Below are 10148 nucleotides of genomic sequence, written 5' to 3' on the forward strand. Positions count from 1 at the left end.
GCTTGACTTCGTGGCCGCAAGGCGGAACCCCGGCTGTGCGAAGCACTGCATGATCTCGTCCGCCAGGCGGCGCTGCACGCCGTCCGGCTTGATGGCGAAGAAGGTGCGCTCGAGGTTGGCCATGGTCCGGGAAGCTGGGTGGGCCGGGCAGCTGCGCTGCGCTGCCCGAACCGCATTTGAATCTTAAAAAAAAAAAAAAAATCTTTGACCGGGCACAGTGCCTCACGCCTGTAATCCCAGCACTTTGGGAGGCCAAGGCGGGTGGATCACAAGGTCAGGGGATCACAAGGTCAGGAGATCAAGACCATCCTGGCCAACACGGTGAAACCCTGTCTCTCCTAAAAATACAAAAATTAGCCCGGCGTGGCTGTAGTCCAGCGCTACTCAGGAGGCTGAGGCAGAAGAATCACTTGAACCCAGAAGGCAGAAGCTGCAGTGAGCTGAGACTGCCCCACTGCACTCTAGCCTGGGTGACAGAGCAAGACTCTGTCTCCAAAAAAATAAAAAAAAAAAATCAGCCAGGCATGGTGGTGTGCACCTGTAATCCCAGCTCCTTGGGAGGCTCAGGCAGGAGAATCACTTGAACCTGGGAGGCAGAGGTTGCAGTGAGCCGAGATGGAGCCACTGCACTCCAGCCTGGGAGACACAGGGAGACTCTGCCTCAAAAAAAAGAAAAAGAAAGTAAGCAACAGGCAGGGCTCAGACAGACCACATCAGCTGCTCCCTGTTTCTCACCGCCGTCTTTTTTCACCGTAGAATTCCCTGGTGATACCACCACTGCATCCATGATGACAGCAGGAAAGAAAGGTGAGAATTGTCTTGTGGGTGTGGGCTAGTGTCGGTAGACTAGAGACACAGCGTCCACTTTAGGGTCCTTTAGTGGGGCTGCCTGGCTGCCCCTTCTGTAACCATCTGTCCTTCTAACCCAGGCTCAGCTGCCTGAACTCCTACTGCAGAGGACCAAGTGCCTCACTGGTCCTCATGGCCATGATGATGGGCCTGCTGCAACCAAAAGAGGTCCCTCAACAGAGTCAAGGGAACGCCAGCCGGAGTCTAACCACAGACGCCAGCACCCTCTGTGGACATCAAAGGGCTGTGGTCAGCCGGACTTATAATCCCAGCACTTCGGAGGCCAAGGCAGGCAGATCATCTGAGGTCAGCAGTTCGAGACCAGCCTGGCCAACATGGTGAAACTCAATCTCTACTAAAAATACAGAAATAAGCCAGGCATGGTGGCACGTCCCAGCTACTCGGGAGGCTGAGGCAGGAGAATCACTTGAACCAAGGAGACAGAGGCTGCAGTGAGCCGAGTTTGTGCCACTGCACTCCAGGCAGGGTGACAGAGTGAGACTCCCTCTCAGAAAAAAAGATCTACTCTCTTAGCAAATTTCAAATATACTATGCAATATTGTTAACTATAATCACATTCCTGTATATTACATCTCTAGAACATATTCAAGCTGCATAACTGAAACTTGGTACTCTGCAAAACATTTCCCCATGATTCCCTCCACCCAGTCTCTGGCAGCCACCATTCCACTTTCTGTTCCTATGAATTTGACTACTTTAGATTCCACATATAAGTGAGATCATACAGTATTCACCTTTTTTTGTGTGGTTTATTTAACTTAGCACAATGTCCTTCATGTTCTTCAATGTTGTTGGAAATAAAAGAATTTCTTTCTTTTTTTTGAGATGGAGTCTTGCTCTGTCACCCAGGCTGGAGTGCAGTGGCATGATAGCTCACTGCAACCTCCACCTCCCGGGTTCAAGCGATTCTCCTGACTCAAACTCCTGAGTAGCTGGGATTACAGGTGCACACCACCATGCCCGGCTAATTTTTGTATTTTTAGTAGAGGTGGGGTTTCACCATGTTGGCCAGGCTGGTCTTGAACTTCTCACCTCATGATCTGCCCGCCTCCACCTCCCAAAGTGCTGGGATTACAGCCGTGAGCCACCATGCCGGCCAATTTTTGTATTTTTAGTAGAGACGTGGTTTCACCATATTGACCAAGCTGATCTCGAATTCCTGACCACACCTCATCTACCTACCTCAGCCTCCCAAAGTACTGGGGTTACAGGGGTGAGCCACCATGCCCGATCGAGGGCTTGCTTTTGTAAGGAAACTTGAGATGACTTGTTCAGTGTTCCAAACTAAAATTTCACATAAAATTCCTTATGTGAAACTAAAGCTGCCTTTGCATAATTAGGACCCTACGAGAAGTGTGATGCCACTGTCTCCATCTAGCCCCACAGACTGGCTGTCTTCCCTCATTCTTGGATGGGGCCAAGTTAACTTTGGGAATAAATTTAGTTTATAATTTCTTTTCTTTTCTTTTTTTTTTTTTTTTTTTTTTAAGATATGAGGTTTCACCATGTTGGCCAGGCTGGTCTCAAACTCCTGACCTCAGGTGATCCGCCCACCTTGGCCTCCCACAGTGCTGGGATTACAGGCGTGAGCCACCTCACCGGCCTAGCTTATAATTTAAATGATAGCAGTCCTTCCCCAAAACTAAACTACGCTTGTGACACCAAGGAAAGGCCAGCAAGTTAGGGAAATGAGAGAGGCCTGAATTCAGCCATGGTTCTGGAGTTCGGAAGATTTGCAACTTCCCCAATTACTCCTGTAAATAACGTCATGATTGTGGAACCTGAGATTGGCCTTTTGAGGTGTCTTTTCAGCCTTCTGCTTTTTTTTTTTTTTTTTTTTGCGACGGAGTCTTGCTGTGTCCCCCAGCTGGAATGCAGCAGCACAGTCTCAGCTCGCCAAAACCTCCGCCTCCTGGGTTCAAGTGATTCTCCTGCCTCAGCCTCCCGAGTAGCTGGGACTACAGGTGCACATTGCCACGCCCAGCTAATTTTTTTGTATTTTAGTAGAGCCAGGGTTTCACCATGTTAGCCAGGCTGGTCTCCAACTCCTGACCTTGTGATCCGTTCACCTCAGCCTCCCAAAGTGCTGGGATTACAGACGTGAGCCACTGCACCTAGCTGATCTCTGTTAAAGGTTCTTATCGCAGCTAAAAGAAAAAAAAAGAAGAAGAATGAAAAAAATGGAAAGAATTTATTGCCGGGCGCGGTGGCTCAAGCCTGTAATCCCAGCACTGTGGGAGGCCGAGGCGGGTGGATCACGAGGTCAAGAGATCGACACCATCCTGGTCAACATGGTGAAACCCAGTCTCTACTAAAAATACAAAAAAAATTAGCTGGGCATGGTGGCACGTGCCTGTAATCCCAGCGACTCAGGAGGCTGGGGCAGGAGAATTGCCTGAACCCGGGAGGCGGAGGTTGCGGTGAGCCGAGATCACGCCATTGCACTCCAGCCTGGGTAACAAGAGCAAAACTCCGTCTCAAAAAAAAAAAAAAAAAAAAAAAAAAAGAAAAGAAAAGAATTTATTGAAATGTGCAGCCTAAAAACTGCTCCTGGCACATTTTCTTTTCTTTCTTTTTTCTTTTTCTTTTTTTTTTTTTTTTATTTTTTCTGAGATGAAGCCTCCCTCTGTCAGAGGCTGGAGTGCAATGGCGAGATCTCGGCTCACTGCAACCTCGTCATCCCAGATTCAAGCAATTCTCCTGCCTCAGCCTCCCAAGGAGCTGGGACTACAGGCACGCGCCAACATGCCTGGCTATTTTTTGTGTGTTTTTAGTAGAAACAGGGTTTCGCCATGATGGCCAGGATAGGTCTCAATCTCTCGACCTCGTGATCCACCTGCCTTGGCCTCCAAAGTGCTGAGATTACAGGTGTGAGTGGCCTCACCAGGCCTGGCGGATTTAATTCATCCTTTCTCTTCCCTCTGTCCCTCACTTTCAGACTCTTTCTAGAATAGAGCTGGGCTTCCAAAGCTGACAGCTGTTTGTGATCTTCAAGACCTCAGACAGGTTTTCTAAATATTTCTTGCCTTCATTTTCTCAAGGAACGTGAAAAATGGGTAGGATCCTGGCAATCCCTACTGTGGAGGAAAGTTTAGAGGACCTGGTAAGTAAACACCGGGTCAAGCATGGTGGCTCATGCCTGAAATCCCAGCACTTTGGAAGGCCGTGGTGGCGGGAAGATCGCTTAAGCCCATGGGGTTGAGACTAGCCTGGACAACATCGTGAGAACACCATCTCTACAAAAAGTATGAAAATCTAGTCAGGCATGATGGCGTATGCCTGTAGCCTGCAGTAAGCTATGATTGTGCCGCTGCACTCCAGCCAGGGTGACAGAGTGAGACCCTGACTCAAAAAGAAAAAACAAAAAGAAAAGAAATACAGATGCAGACATACATATGTTGGTTCTAAAACATGGAAAAGGCCGGGCGCGGTGGCTCACGCCTGTAATCTCAGCACTTTGGGAGGCCAGTGTGGGCGGATCAAGAGGTCAGGAGTTTGAGACCAGCCTGGCCAACATAGTAAAACCCCATCTCTACTAAAAATACACACCGAAAAAAAAAACTAACCAGGTGTGCTGGGGGGTGTCTGTAGTCCCAGCTAGTTGGGAGGTGGAGGCAGGAGAATCACTTGAACCCAGGAGGCGGAGGTTGCAGTGAGCCAAGATTGTGCCACTTCACTCCAGCCTGGGTGACAGTGCAAGACCCCATCTAAAAAAAAAAAAAAAAAGAAGGAAAGAAAAGAAAAAAGCTGTAAAACTCAAATGTTTAGCCTTTATTTATGTATTTTATTTTATTTATGTATGTATTTATTTTTGAGATGGAGTTTTCCGCTCTTGTTGCCCAGGCTGGAGTGCAATGGCGCGATCTCTGTTCACCGCCACCCCTGCCTCCTCAGTTCAAGCAATTCTCCTGCCGCAGCCTCCTGAGTAGCTGAGATTACAGGCATGCACCACCCAGCCCGGCTATCTTGTATTGTTAGTAGAAACGGGGTTTCTCTATGTTGGTCAGGCTGGTATCGAACTGCCGACCTCAAGTGATCTGCCAGCCTCAGCCTTCCAAAGTGCTGGGATTAGAGGTGTGAGCCACTGTGCCTGGCCAAATTTTTAGTCTCATTTACATGTTTACAAAATTATACTGCTGGCCAGGCCCGGTGGCTCATGCCTGTAATCCCAGCACTTTGGGAGGCTGAGGCTGGGGGATCACCTGAGGTCAGGAGTTCAAGACCAGCCTGGCCAGCATGGCAAACCCCATCTCTACTTTAAAAATTCAAAAAATTAGCCGAGCATGGTGGTGCATGCCATGGAATCCCAGCTACTTGGGAGACTGAAGCAGGAGAATCTCTTGAACCCAGGAGGTGGAGGTTACAGTGAGCCAAGAATGCACCATTGTATTCCAACCTGGGCAACGGAGCGAGACTCCATCTTAAAAAAATAAAAGAATTGGCCAGATGCGGTGGCTCACGCCTGTAATCCAAGCACTTTGGAGGCCAAGGCAGGCGGCTCACCTGAGGTCAGGAGTTTAAGACCAGCCTGACCAACATGGTGAAAAAAAAAAAAAAAAAAAAGAATTAGCCTGGGCATGGTGGCTCAAGCCTGTAATCCCAGCACTTTGGGAGGCCGAAGCAGGTGGATCATGAGGTCAGGAGTTTGAGACCAGCCTGGCCAAGATGGTGAAACCCTGTCTCTACTGAAAATACAAAAATTAGCCAGGTGCGGTGGCAGGCGCCTGTAAGCCCAGGTACTCGGGGGAGGCTGAGGCAGGAGAATCACTTGAACCCAAGAGGCAGAGATTGCAGTGAGCTGAAATTGCGCCATTGCACTCTAGCTTGGGCAACAAGAGCGAAACTCTGTCTCAAAAATAAATAAATTAATTAATTAATACTGCCAGTGGCCAGGCATGATGGCTCACGCCTGTAATCCTAGCACTTTAGCAGGCCGAGGTGGGTGGATCACCTGAGGTCAGGAGTTCGAAACCAGCCTGGCCATCATGGTGAAACCCCATCTTAAAAAAAAAAAAACATACTGCCAGTGTAAAACTAATGAATTTGGTGCTTTTCATGTGTCTCATAGTTGACATGTCATTGATACTTAACTGGAAATGCAGTTGGATTTTTATTAATAATATGCCTCGTGTGATGGAGGAGGTAGCCAATCACAGCTGAGCCTTCTAAGCGGTGATTCTCAGACTCAGCAACAATCGTAATTATCTGGGACTCTAAAGAACTCCAGTATCGGAGCAGCCCGAATCTGACCAATCAACCAGAATCTCTGGGCATTCGTGCTTTGAAATGAGGCCCCAGATAGGTAAGTTTAACAGGCAGCCAAGATTGAGAACCACAGGTGTAGATGGGGACGCTCAGGTGAGGAGTCAGCGCCCACCTCTCAGGATTCCTGGTGGGAACAGGAAGCGCCCAGCAGTGGTCAGGCCCTGAGGACCAATCACAGGTTGGGGCCGAAAGAGAAACCTTTTTATTAGCCCTGTCTCAGCCTCCGGCGCTCAGAGCCGGGGAGTAGGGCCGGGCCTTGGGAGGTGAGTAGCGGCTGGGCAACTCCGCAGCTTCGTTTCTGTATTTCTGAATTCCACAGTTAGTTGGTAAAATTCCTCTCCTCTTTGTTTTTGTTTTTTTTTTTTGAGAGTCTCACTTTGTCACCCAGGCTAGGGTGCAGAGTGCAGTCGTGCAATCACATTCAAGCTTGAACACCTCCCAGGTTCAAGGGAGTTTCATGGCTTAGCCTCCTGAGTAGCTGGGACCATAGGCCTGAGCCACCACACATGGCAAACATTGAATAGCTTTTCTTCTCTTGCTGGAAGCCCAATTCACCATTGTCTCCCCCCAGCTGGCCCCTTTTCTGAGGGTTTTACTCTGTTGCCCAGGCTGGAGTGCTGTGGCACGATTTTGGCTCACTGCAGCCTGGACCTCCCGGGCTCAATCAAGCAATCCTCCCACCTCAACCTCTGCAGTATCTGGGACCATGGCAGTGTGCCACCACGTCTGTTCTGGCTAAAAGTAATAAAATTACTTATTTGTAGAGACTCACTATATGTAGGGTCTTAGTATGTTGCCCAAGCTGGTTTATTTTTTTTTTTTCTTTGAGACAGAGTTTTGCTCTTGTTGCCCAGGCTGGAATGCAATGGCATGATCTCAGCTCACCGCAACCTCCGCATTTTGAGTTCAAGGGATTCTCCTGCCTCAGCCTCCCGAGTAGCTGGGATTACAGGCATGCACCACCACATCAGCTAATTTTGTATTTTTAGTAGTGATGGGGTTTCTCCATGTTGGTCAGGCTGGTCTCGAACTCCTGACCTCAGGTGATCCGCCTGCCTCAGCCTCCCAAAGTGCTGGGATTACAAGGAGGAGCCACCTTGCCCAGGCTAAACCTTTTCATCTGTTAGAAGTTCAGTGGTTTGGGCAAGGTGGCTCACGCCCGTCATCCTAGCACTTTTTTTTTATTTTATTTTGAGAAGGAATCTTGCTCTGTCACCCATGCTGAAGTGCAGTGGTACGATTGTGGCTCACTGCAACCTCCACCTCTCGGGTTCAAGCAATTTTCCTGCCTCAGCCTCCCAAGTAGCTGGGCCATCTCAGCACTTTGGGAGGCCGAGGTGGGCGGATCGCCTGAGGTCGGGAGTTCAAGACCAGCCTGACCAACATGGGAAAACCCCATCTCTACTAAAAATAGAAAATTAGCCGGGTGTGGTGGCACATGTGTGGCCACTGAGTAGTGTGGTGGCTACTCGGGAGGCTGAGGCAGATAAATTGCTTGAATCCAGGAGGCGGAGGTTGCAGTGAGCCGAGATGGCACCATTGCATTCCAGCCTGGGTGACAGAGCGAAACTCAGTCTTTAAAAAAAAAAATCAGTGGCTCTGACTTGGGAAAGAGTAGCAGATGCTTAGAACTCTAGTTTCCATTGGCTCATAAGAGGATAGGGTTTGTGTGCTTCTATTTCTGTTCTCTTGGGGGATTTAGGGTATACAGAGAGCTATAGGGAACTCAAAAAAAAAAAAAAGAGCAGAATTGTAACAGGTCAGATGCTGTGATTGCTGTGTGTGGGGTCCTGGGCAGTGCCAAGGTTTTGTGTCTAATGAGTCCCCCTCTTAACAGAAGCTATTCTTTCATTCATTGAGGTGATGGAGCCTCTCAGCATCATTCTAGACCAGCTTCCAGACCTGAGGCTTATGCAGGTACCTGTGCCAGCTGCCATTCTCATGTCATTGACAGCTATCACATAAAGAGGTGTTATTCTTAGCCAGGCATGGTGGCAGGTACCTGTAATCCCAGCTACTCAGGGGGCTGGTCTGGAACTCCTGACCTCAGGTGATCTGCCCTCCTCAACCTCCCAAAGTGCTGGGATTATAGGTGTTAGCCACTGCGCCCTGGCTATAAAAAAGAAAGAGAGAGAGGTGTTGTACCCTCTTTGTAAAGTTTTTGTTGCTACTGCTATTTTTTTATTTTTTTTGAGACAGCGTTTCAGTCTGTTGCCCAGGTTGGAGTGCAGTGGTGCAGTCTCGGCTCACGGCAACCTCCGCCCCCCCAGGTTCAAGCAATTGTCCTGCCTCGGCCTCCCAAGTAGCTGGGATTACAGGTGCCTGCCACCACGCCCGGCTAATTTTCATATTTTTAGTAGACGTGGGGTTTCACCATGTTGGCCAGGCTAGTATCCAACTCCTGACCTCAGATGATCCTTCCACCTTGGCCACCCAAAGTGCTGGGATGACAGGCGTGAGCCACCATGCCCAGCCCTGCGGCTGTTTTTAAAATAGAGACAGGGTTTTGTTTTTTTGTTTGTTTTTGTTTTTTAAAGCTGGGGTTTCACCATGTTGGTCAGGCTGGTCCTGAACTCCCGACCTCAGGTGATCCGCCCGCCTTGGCCTCCAAAGTGCTTGGATTACAGGCGTGAGCCACCATGTCCGGCCGAGACAGGGTTTTGTTACATTAACAGGCTGGTCTAGAACTTCTGGACTGGACTGATACAACCACCACAGCTTCCCAAAGTGCTGGGATTACAAGCGTGAGCCACCGCACCCAGTGTTTTTTTTTTTCCTGTTATTTTTTTACCAGGCTGGAGTGCAGTGGTGCGATCACGGCTCACTGCAACCTTAACTTCCTGGGCTCAGGTGATTCTCCCACTTCAGCCTCCTTAGTAGCTGGGACTACAAGTGCATGCCACCGTGCCCAGCACATTTTTTTTTTTTCTGTTTTTTTTTTTTGTAGAGAGGGTTTTGCCATGTTCTCCAGGCTGGTCTCAAACTCCTTGACCCAGGCAATCCTCCCACCTTGGCTTCCCAAAGTGTTGGGGTTACAGGTGTGACTCACGGCACCTAGCCAGCTTCGGTAAAGTAAAAGCCACACACCTGTGTCCTGACACCAGGCTCCACCACTAATTCACCTTCAAGCCAATGTTTTTTTCCTTTTTTTTTGAGATGGAGTCTAGCTCTGCCGCCCAGGCTGGAGTGCAATGGCGCAATCGCGTCTCACTGCGACACCTGCCTCCTGAGTTCAAGTGATTCTCCTACTTCAGGCTTCCAAGTAGCTGTGACTACAGGCACACACCACCGCGCTTGGCTGCTTTTTGTATATTTTTTAAATAGAGATGGGGTTTTGCCATGTTGGCCAGGCTGGTCTTGAACTCCTGACCCCAAGTGATCTGTCTGCTTCGGCCTTCAAAGTGCTGGGATTACAGGTATGAGCCACCTCACCTGGCCTCAAGCCTCTTATAAGCTTGCCATTTTACTTCCATTTAAGCAAACTCCATTCACTCCTTGTTTTCCACTTATTCTGTGTGAATCCAACCCACCTGGGGAGTGGCCAGAGTCAAAAAGAGCGGTTAAGTAATAAACAGCGTTGGCCAGGCGCGGTGGTTCACACCTGTGATCTCAACACCTTACGTGGGCTGAGGTGGGCAAATCACTTGAGGTCAGGAGTTTGAGACCAGCCTGGCCAACATTAAAAAAAACCCCATCTCTACTAAAAATACAGAAATCAGCCAAGCATTGTGGCTGACATCTGCAATCCTAGCTACTCAAGAAGCTGAATCACTTGAACCCGGGAAGCGAAGGTTGCAGTGAGCCGACATTGTGCTACTGCACTTCAGCCTGAGTGACAGTGAGACTGTCTTAAAAAAAAAAAAAATCAGGCCTGGCGCGGTGGCTCAAGCCTGTAATCCCAGCACTTTGGGAGGCCGAGGCGGGCGGATCACGAGGTAAAGAGATCGAGACCATCCTGGTCAACATGGTGAAACCCCGTCTCTACTAAAAATACAAAAAATTAGCTGGGCATG

At 49.1% G+C, this 10148-nt stretch overlaps 1 long non-coding RNA gene and 1 pseudogene across 1 annotated transcript; both read right to left on the reverse strand.

Moving 5' to 3' along the window:
- LOC116547131 overlaps window positions 1-161 on the reverse strand; it is a 543-nt pseudogene extending 382 nt beyond the window's left edge.
- Window positions 162-6958: 6797 nt separating this feature from the next.
- Window positions 6959-8611, reverse strand: LOC116547130. Its single transcript, XR_004266945.1, has 2 exons — window positions 8560-8611; window positions 6959-7191 (listed from the first exon to the last, which is right to left on the reverse strand). It is a non-coding gene; the product is annotated as an uncharacterized LOC116547130 (long non-coding RNA).
- Between the last annotated feature and the right edge of the window lie 1537 nt (window positions 8612-10148).

The sequence above is a fragment of the Sapajus apella genome, unplaced genomic scaffold (assembly GCF_009761245.1).
Source record: "Sapajus apella isolate SASKATOON/1434 unplaced genomic scaffold, GSC_monkey_1.0 scaffold2169, whole genome shotgun sequence".
Classification (NCBI taxonomy): Eukaryota; Metazoa; Chordata; class Mammalia; order Primates; family Cebidae; genus Sapajus; species Sapajus apella.